Raw genomic sequence first — 10370 nt, forward strand, 5'->3', positions numbered from 1 at the left:
CCAGCTGCAGCATCTCAGCCACTGTGAGGGCTGGGAGCACATTGTACCACTTGCAAAGCCAGAGGGTCTGTGCAGCATCATTGGATCATGGAGTTAACCTGCTTTGGAAAGGGATCTATGCTGAAAAATGGGACTAATACCACTTTTCATTCTCCCCAACTCTTCATCAAACTCCTCAGGACTCCACAGTGAGTTTGAGAGATACCAATGCCAGAGGACAGTTTTACACACTGAAACGGAGCCAGGATTAGGTTTCTGGTCTGCAACAGATCCTGAGAAAGATGTTAGATTTTGCAAGAGAGTATCTCAGTTATCAGCAGAAAGCAGATGAAAAGTAGAAGTTAAATACTGCACAAATTCATACACTGTTTTGTTTGGTTTGGTTTTTATCTTTAATCTGTAAGTCATTTCAGTAGATATTTCCCAGATTTCCTATAAAATCATGTGAGCTATAGATTATTTTTTTTCTTTAAAAGAGAAAGATGTGATTCCAGCATAATCATCTGACTCCAGAGACTGGATCTTCTGGAAAGTAAAGAAAACAGCCTGCTCAGAACACAATACTAACCAGAGAGGGAATTGCATTATGGATTGCTCACAGACTACTTCAGGAGGTTTTACCACAGGGTTTGGGCAAAACTCTTGAAGAGTGTAGATCAAACAAGAAAACATCTTTGAATGCTTATAGTTTGTTGTGAGAATGTTTTGAAAGATACACTTAGCAGCTCACTCAATCTCTTAAGACTTCACGCAAGCATGCAAGGTTGGGGAGATCAGCTCAGACACTTCTGCATGCTGTGTGGCTGCAGTGATGCCAAAAAAGCTATTCACAGAGTGGCCCTTTGAAGTCAGTGGACTTTTGTCATTGATTTTGAGAGGCCTAGGATTTCATTTGCAGTGTGTAAGGTTAAGCATGTGTGTAAGTCCTTGCAGGATCAAGGCTTAAATGTGTAAACCTGTTCAGCGAGAGTATCCAGCCTTTAATGTCCTGTGAATGTAGTCTCTCTCACTTTGTGACACTGGGTAGGCAGCCTTTGCTCTTCACTTGAGCACAAAAGCTTAGTTTAGTATGCATAGATCCTTCATAATTGCAAGGGACTTGGGGTACAGGAAAAGAAAGATGTTAGTAGAACTGCGAGCTGCTTATTAATGGAGCGCCTATGGAAAACATTGACTGCATCACATTGATTAAGAGCCACTATTAATCTATACTTCTGTCTCCTGTTATCCAAGGTGCAGGCAGAGGGCCACTCGGATTGCTCACTCTGTCAGTGGCTCTTACAGTGCTTATACATTAATTACTGAACACAGCAAATGTGTGAGATGAAATCCTGTGTTCAGAGCTCCTTTGTTAACGTGAGCAGTTCTACTGTGTAGAAACGTGTTTTCTGCATGCTTCAAAATCCAGCCACTCCCCTTGTTTGAATAAAGAATATTTCTGCAAATCATTGCTAGGACCCAGGTCCAGAATAGAGCTACCTCAATGATGTCTGATGATCACAGAATCATTAAGGTTGGAAAAGACCTCCAAGATCATCAAGTCAAACCTTCTTTGACTGGACACACATGCCCACCAAATCATATCGTGAAGTGGATCATCAGCTGAGTGGGTGATCAACCATTTTATGCTTAAATGAATGGTAAAATCCAGTTTCCTTGACTTAAACTAAACCTACACTTAATCTTTAGGATGCTGAACACTACCTAAATGAAGAGAGAAATGAATCCTAAGGGACACAATGTTTGTCTGAGGTAGAGTGTGTCCATACTGCTGACTGTCTTACCTATCTAGTGTGGTCTTATGTGTCCAACAGTCATATTGTGTGTTTGTGTATATATCAATGCATATTTATGTGCTGACACAGTTACTTTTTAAATTAATCAGATTTTCCTTGAATATAAACCTGTCTGTGATGCTGGCTATGGTCATCCTTAGGTATCACTTCCTCTAGACCTTACAAACAAAGCTGCTCTGCCCCCGGCTCCCTCTGCCCCTTTCAACCCTCTGTTCAAGTGGGATGTGAGCCCATCAGCAACACCCACAACACTTCATATCACATATCATGTACTGGGGTATGAAAGCAAAAGTCTAGGGATCAAGCACAGGGCCAAGAGGACACAACTAGCTCGTCCACAGATGGCCAGGTGAGACACAGAGGTGAAGTACACTGTAACATTTGGGAGACAGTAATCTCACTGCAGCATATACTTTTAGGACTGTAAATGCAGTTTTAGTTGCAAAAAATTAGGAAGTAAAATTATCTGTCTGAAACCTCTCAAATGCATGTAGCTTCCTCTGGATAAGGGAATTTACATCTGGAACATCTACTCATTATAGTACTGGTGCCTAAATTAGGTAGACTTCATCATACTCACGGAGTTTCCCGACTTTTAGATTTTTTTAAAGCATTGCAGCATAACTTTTAAATGCCACTGGCCTGCTAAGTAGAACAAATGAACCAATCACAGCACCTCCTTTCACTAGATCAGTTCAGCCTAATAAAATTAACCGTGAGGAACAAGATTAATTGGACGTTAAACACATTGCCTGGAATGCACTTGTGACAGCTTCCCCCCAGCAGTCTTGGAGGACCAATGATATATGTGAGTGACATTATGTCAGTGATATATGTGTCTATGCAATCCAGTTCTAACTTCACTAGGATAAGCCTTGTTTTAAGACCACTGCCATGTGTATGCAGCTTGGTAAGTCAATGGTACTATGAGTTTTTTTTCAAGTTATATAATTTACAGAGTTTTAAGTCCTCTGTCTTCATGAAGTAGTCACAAGAGAAGTCTAAATTTATCAATGCAACAGTATGGTTAATTAAGAAAATCTGAGGATGAGAGGCAGTTAAATGGTCTGAGTTTTGAATGTGATGCCCTTCAGTGGGATTGAAAGAAAACAGACATTTAAAATAGGTCAAATAAATCACTCCCTGAAAGGACCTACTTGTTTACTCTGTAAAGGGAGCCAGAGGTGGTATGCTCAGATGTAGGTGTCTACACTATAGGTACCTATATTTGGATGAGGTGAATCCTACCTCTGGTGCCCAAATGCCATGACCAGAGAACACCTATATGGATAATACAGATGCAGCTGGAGTTTGAGAAAGCAAACTAAAAAAATATATATGCAGGGCTTTCGTTTTGCTCCCACTTTGTCATCATCCTCAAGGAAGGTGACCATACATGCCTTTAACAGTGTGAGTAGGAAAGATGTGGCTCTAAGAGCTCTCAAAGCACATCAGCCTTAGGACAGGAGCGGTTATCACTACAGGCCATGTGACACGCAAAACAAAAAAGGAACATTTTGGATGATGACAATTATAGTCTAGAACTGAGCTTTTTGGGCCTCTAGTTCATTCTCTTTTTGCTTTGTTTCCTTCTTACTGATATTTTACTGTTTACCTCAATAGATAAAATATTTATTTATATTCCTAATTCGTTTCTAATGATCTGACAAATAGTGTGAGCTCTATTGCCTTCAGAATGATGAGAGTAATTAGGAGCTATTAGATATTTTTAGGGTTTTCTGTACCCTACACAGGATTAGAAGCCCCAAGGAACCTACAGTGCATGTGACAAGGAGATGAAGGACATGTGACTGGCTGCCAGGTTGGTGGAAGAAATGTCTTGGCAGGTGTTGGCCCAATAGGTTATTAATCAGTAGTGAGAGAAGACCAGAGGCTTGGGGTCACTCTGAGCCCATGTACAATTTTCTCACTTCATTTGGGGGAGTTTTGAGAGTGGTTCTTGGTGAAGGAAGACCATAGCTAATGTGTTAAATCAAATGGAAACACAGCAAACCCCTTATAATGCCATAAATCATTTCCAGTTAGAAGAAAAATGTAAGAATCTTATAGGTGATGAATGGAAAAAAAAATCCTCAGAGGTTAAAATCTGAGAATTTTACCATGACTCTGTGAAACTTGTATTCAGCTGACCAGAAATGTAATGCTAATAAATAATCCCATTCAGGGGAAGAGATATTATGAGATATTCTTTAGTATTCCTTCAGAGTCCTGAGAAAAAATATTGGAATATGGCTTCTCCCAGGAGAAAGAAACTGATGAAATCCCACCATTATTGCCCATGGCAAGTCTGTGATTTACCCTAATTTTACCTGCTGTGTGCAACTCAGACCTGCAGTGACTTTATGTGAAATGTTAGAGATGTGGAAGAAATATAGAATTATGTCAGCTTTTTCTTGCAAAGGAAACTCATAGTTGTGTTATCAAAGTTTCTAATTATAAAATTTCTTTAATATTTTATTAATAGGAGGGGAGGGAAGATGCCAAAACTTATGGTATTTCACAAGTAAGATTATGGGCTGATTTCTGATTGGTTGGCAGGACCCAAATAATAAAACACATAATTTTATACTACATTCCTCTAGTGATGATAGAAATTCTTTGTGCATAATAGCACCATTTCTATTCAGGAATCTTGTTAACAGTTGTAAACTCAGATTATCATTTTTATTAGCCTAGTGTTTTCTTATTTCTCTGTTATTGACAGGAAATTACAGCAAGTTTTCTGGCTTGTTTTCTTTTTTGCTATAATGAAAACAGTTGCATTCAACTAGAAATTTCCAAGCACTGAATAGAGGACAGTATTGCTAGAAGTCAACAACAGTGTAAATGTAAAGTGCATAGATTAATTAAAAATAAATATATTTAAAGACTAAATTCAAAGAGAATGTAGACTGGTAGATTAGGTTAGGTGATGTTTTTAGTTTGTTTGTTTAAAGGTACGTATATCAGCTTTCTTATACTTTAAGAGTTTAGGAGCTAATTCTTGGCTCCAAACTCAGTGTCTAAACTTGACTGTACTGTTTCCATATTGCCTCACAACAGTAACTTTGACATCATCTTTGTAACCAAAGCCCCCTGGTTGTATTCAGTCTCTCCTTCCATGCAGCCTCACCCATTGCTGAGATGCTCAGCATGGACACTGGGAACCAACCACCATGGTCTTCTCAGGACTTTGGGTGATTAGGAAGCTCAAACGAGAGTATTGGTAGTTGTTTCACCCCATTAGGCCACTTTAGCATTGTAAAAGCACTATTTCTTGGAGAATGTGAGACTATAGCTGCATAATTTACCGACAACAGCCTACAGTTTATTCATATTACATCAGATACGCTTCTAACTGTCAGTTGATACTGAGTGAATAAAAACTTATTTCCATAACAAGAACACTGAATTCAACCCTTTTCTTCTCTGGTTATAAATGGATGGGAGTTCAGGATTACAAGGGACAAAGCCTAATTTTCTGGGCCTTGCAGACCTTGGTGTTGGGGTGGGGGAAGGCAAGTTGTCAGGGCAAAAGCAAGATGTGGGAGCTACAATGACCTCATTTAGCAAGACACCATCATTTTCTACACAAGCAAAGTAAACCTTCGAAGAGTATCACAGTGCTTGAAACTGAGGCTGAAATAGGGAGTGATGAACCTCTGCAAGTGCAGTACCCTTAACCCTCTGCCCAAACAGAGTGGCTGTGAAAGAATGTGATTTTCCATATGGCACTGGCACGTCCTCTCCTTTTCTCCACGGACACGAAAGGGACTCTGTGTTAAATCCCACTGCTCCCCATGTCCCCTCTCCTTGCACAACTTCTCTCATGCAATCACATTATGCATTTGGCAAAAAACACCTTTGGGTCTGGAAAGTCTGACGTATCAATCTGCAGATTGTTCATTTCACACCGCCTTTAAAAAAAATCAAAATAAGGCAAAGAGTTTTCAAGGAGTTAGAAGACTGAATTGCACTGGTTTTCTAACTCCACTCAATTTCACCAAATATTCCCATGCTATGTTCAAAAAGTTTTCATCAGCAAGACCACAAATCTGTGAACAACTAAGTCTAAGAGTAGTGTTTATTCTAAATACTGTAGTAAAAGCTACATAATCCAGTCTTAAGTGCAACAAGAACTAATTGCACTTAGAAAAAGAGAGGGAGTTCAGCAATGATAAGATCCAGTCCTGCCAGTATTCAGAAGCTTCCTCTTAAATACAGGACAAGCTCAGCCTTCCTGTTGATTTCAGTAGGTGTTGGAGCATTTAATACTTGGCAGAATTACATTCGGAAAGCCTGAAAAAAGCATGTCACCTTGTAAGTGTTATAAGAGTAAACACACAGCAAAAGCAAAACACATCTCATTTGCTAAAAAATAAAATGATAACATAATAGCATCAGAAAAAGACTAGAAAGGAGATCTCGGAAATCAGGGGACTTGCAAGGCAGGAACTGCAAAGAGTATAATACAGATCTGACTGTATCTGGCAGGCTGGTGTTCATAGGAAACGATCCACAGCATCAAGCTCATTCTTTACAAAAGCAGCTCTTGGTATTCCATCTCAAAGTTTGTCAGCTTCTTGTAATTAGCTACTACAATGGTATGGCAAGGTATGGAGTGGAACATCCCTTCTCCCCTTCTCTGGAACAACAACGCAAGGGACAGCAAGAACTTTACCCAGCACTGGACAACAATAAATCCTGGATACACTGACCCCACTTGATGCAAGAAGAATTTTAAAAAAAGTTTCAGTGTTGCACTTCCCTGCCTAGTAAACAGCTGAACAGGCAGGATGATACCCAAGACCATCTCCTCCACCCCCATCTCCACCCCCCTGTCGTATCAGTGCTTCAGGCAACATTCAGAGGGAAAAAAAAATCACACACACAAACCCCCCAACTCAAGTATCTGTTGTGATAAGAGCATGGAACAGTAACCAAAAAACAATCAAGTCCTCATTGTCATAGTGCGACAATCACAGCATCGGTTCTGTTGAGCAAATACTCAATTCACAGAGAGAAAAGCATCATGAGGACAGACAGGAAAGCTGTTATTACCCATTTTAAGTAATAGGAGAAGGTCACATATCAAGCAGTTACACCTTTTCAATACATTCTAACCCTCCACAGCAGGGGAACCACACTTATGACTGCGTTAGGTATACAAAAGCTTTCAGCTCCAAAAAAGGAGAAGAAAAGATGAGGAGAGGGAAAAAAAATAAATTAAATTCATCTTACCAGCACGTTACAGCACCAACTTGCTTGAAGGAACGTTGCCTTTACAGGTTTCTCTTTTAATTATCCTGGAAGCAGAAGGGGGAAATAAAAAGAAGACGACGAAGCAGGGTTGTTAAATTAGCGTGTGCTCGAATCTTTTCAGTTTGTCGCAGAGTAGAAAAATACCAAAAAAAAAAAAAGGGGAAAAAAAAAAGAAAGGGCACGCAAAGAAAGAAAAAAAAGCAAAAGAAAGCTCAGTAATTTAAATTTGCTGTCAGTTCAGGCAGCATCGCTCTGTCCCGCCCCTCTTCCCACTGGGTTCTACTACCTGCAGGGCTGCAACTGACAGCTACTGTGCAAACAAAAAAAAAGGCAAAAAGCATGCTGGGACCATGCTGTCTGCTGTCTGAGTCTCTCTCCACTTCTGATGACTGGAAATCATTAGTGGAAAGGTTCTGTTGTTGTTTGCTGGGATTTTTAAGTTGGGTTCTTTGCGTGAAATTTAATTTATTTTTAATTGATGCGACACGGCACGTGACAGAAACCGGTGGTTGTGTTTCTCAGCTCTCCTCAGAATGGAAACTAACCTGAACAGATTGATTTTAATAGTATGGTATACAGAGAACATACACAGGCTTCACTGTATTGCACTTTGCAGGCACGCAGTCAACCTTCCCTGTAACACCTTGTACAAAAATTCTTATTTGAATGGAAAGTCAAGAAAATTTTTCAACAGAAAGCAGTTAAAACTCTGGCAGTTGAAGAAAGTTGCCAGTATTGTTTTTGTTCTGCTTTTAAGTTTTCCTTCTAAACTTTTTCAAATCACTTTTGAAAACAAAAAGCAACAGAAGTCAGAGGCATAATGAGGCACAACACCCGTGTGAAAAGGACGAACTAATAATCCCAATACATAACAAGCTTTTTTTAAGCAGATGTTTGAAACCATTTTTGACAGTCTGTGCTAGTAGCTATTATCAGACTGCATACATCATATGACTGTGAAATATTTGATGAAAACTAACAAGAAAACAAGTACAAAGGCTATAAATAGCTTTTTTATATAACTATTTTAATTGTTGCTGACAGGCTTGTAGCAACAGGGCTAAAATCATCCTCCCAAAACAAAAAAACCCGTAATATATAACTTCTAACTATAAATGTACTCACCAAAATATGGTTCCTGCCTAATTATAAAATAAAATTAAAAGAGTGAAATGATGCTTTTCCTTAATACTGTAGTAGTAATTGCTTGGATCATGCCACAGTAAACATGCAACGTTTGTATTCAGTTATTGCTCTACTTATGTGTGCAACCATAAAATTAAAAGCTGAAATTTTAAACTTAATTGAATTAATCTTTGTTTTACTAGAAGTTTGCCATTTACACTGGAAGAGAAGCATGCTGAACATGCCTGCCATAGACAATTGGCTTCTAAATAGATTTTTGAAAACTCTGCAGAAACTAATTGCTACTGTGCCTCCATCCCTTCTGCAGCCTCTCCTCATCAATGTAGACCTGGCTGTCCTACCACCAGGAGTTGCACAACAGGGCTCAAGGTCTGCCTGCAGCCCTCTGAGGCTCCTGCTCATGAACACCCAGCCATGATAAATTGGTACCACAGCCAACTTCTAAGTTGTTTTTCTTCTCTTTTAAAGCCTCCAGACCCTTTTAAGAGGTGATGACCTGAAGCCATTTCTGTTGTTGGTAGAAATCTCCCACCATTACAGATATGAGGATTAAATTGGCATAGATGGCAACCATCTCTTTGCTAAGTTTACCAAGATCTCTCAGTGGACTTGTGCTGTCTATAAAACTTTTTGCTATCCCCTGTGGATTCAGTATCAGTATAGAGAGAAAAGATAGTATAGACTGTTATCTTAAAAATGGAAATACACAAAGACCATAAACATGATTAGAAGACGTACAACAGTAGATTCCCCAAGTAGTCACAGCAAAAATGCAGCATTTTTCCACTAGAATTTGATCTCATTTTCACTTGTGTGGCTTTAAAGCCCATTTTTGTGCTAGTAAAATATTTTAGTGTAAATTTTCATCCAAGCTTAGTGTCTCCTGATTGTCCTTTGTTTTAACTGTAAAACATTCCTTCTTTTTGTTCCTTGTTAAGAAATAAAAATGGTAAAAGTGTTCTTGATGATTTGACAGCATTTAATCCTTATTTTGGTATCTTCATGTACATGTACACACACACATGACCATTTTCAAAATTCCGTTAAATCCGACTAACTTATTATCCTTCTATATCTCCTTGCAAAAGTCAAGGGAGGACTGTTTTTAATGCACTTGGCGTTTTAAACAAGGCACTCAGACCTTCAAAAGACAAATAATTGAACTCTGCCTTTAAAGGAATACTGTGGTGCACTAAATAACGAAAACTGAAAAAGCTGGATTTAGTGAGGAGATACTTTCAAGGAAGCGATTTGACTAATTGGTTGAGAAAATGCACAAAAGCTCATAACATCAAGCATTTATAGAAACACCTTACTTGTGCTGTTAACTTCAAATAAAAATAGCGGTAAAATAAGGTATTATTTTTTTTTTCTCCTGTAATGTAGGCCATGAGAGTTCACAAGAACAAACACTGAGATGCTTAGAAGCAGTGGGTGGAATTTCATTCATTTTAGGATTTTATGATGCTGTATGTTAACATTAACCGTTCAATGTCTCTGCTAGTGTCTAATTTTAATTAAGGGTCATGGACTTTGGAATATAGAACATGGAATAGTTTGGATTGGAATGGAAAAGATAATTTTTTTTTCCCCATTCTTTAGTCAGTTTTTAATGAATCAGTTTTGTTAAAGAAGCAGTAATTAATAGAGGTTTCCTGCTATATAATGCAATAGAAAGTATCTAATTAACCTTTGTATCCTCTACAATACTATTGAATGAAGCATTTTTTGGTGTTGTTTTAGTCAGAAACATTTATGCCTTTAACTTCAGTAGAGTTACTGAGTAGTTTGAGGTTGGTTTGTTGTTTTAGGTTTTTATTGTTGTTCTTTGGGCTTTTTCTTTTTTTTTTCCCCACAAGTTTTGATGTCATTGATCTACAGATATTAGCTCCTAAAAACACCGAAACCATTTCTAAAATTTCCATTATTTAAAGAAGTAAAACAACCCCAAAACCAAAAAACACACAAACCCTTTGAATCTCTTTTTACACTATGTCTAAAAAGACTCTGCTATCTGTGATGGGAAAAGGGTTGAAGAAGAGGTTTTAGTATGAGATTAGTTCCAGTATTAAAATCAAGACTTGTAAACTTGGCAAATGCAAAACGAGATCAGAAAGACCCCTTTCTGGGGATGTGGGATCTGAAGTCTTTCTTTGCAGCTAAATC

At 38.4% G+C, this 10370-nt stretch overlaps 1 protein-coding gene across 1 annotated transcript in view; it reads right to left on the bottom strand.

The window, feature by feature from the left end:
* CELF2 (CUGBP Elav-like family member 2) overlaps positions 1 to 7171 on the bottom strand; it is a 558920-nt gene extending 551749 nt beyond the window's left edge. The window contains exon 1 of the mRNA XM_064656529.1: positions 7038 to 7171. The gene's annotated coding sequence lies outside the window, so the exon portion shown is untranslated. The remainder of the gene's footprint in view (positions 1 to 7037) is intronic.
* Between the last annotated feature and the right edge of the window lie 3199 nt (positions 7172 to 10370).

Source organism: Pseudopipra pipra, chromosome 5, assembly GCF_036250125.1.
Source record: "Pseudopipra pipra isolate bDixPip1 chromosome 5, bDixPip1.hap1, whole genome shotgun sequence".
Lineage (NCBI taxonomy): Eukaryota > Metazoa > Chordata > Aves > Passeriformes > Pipridae > Pseudopipra > Pseudopipra pipra.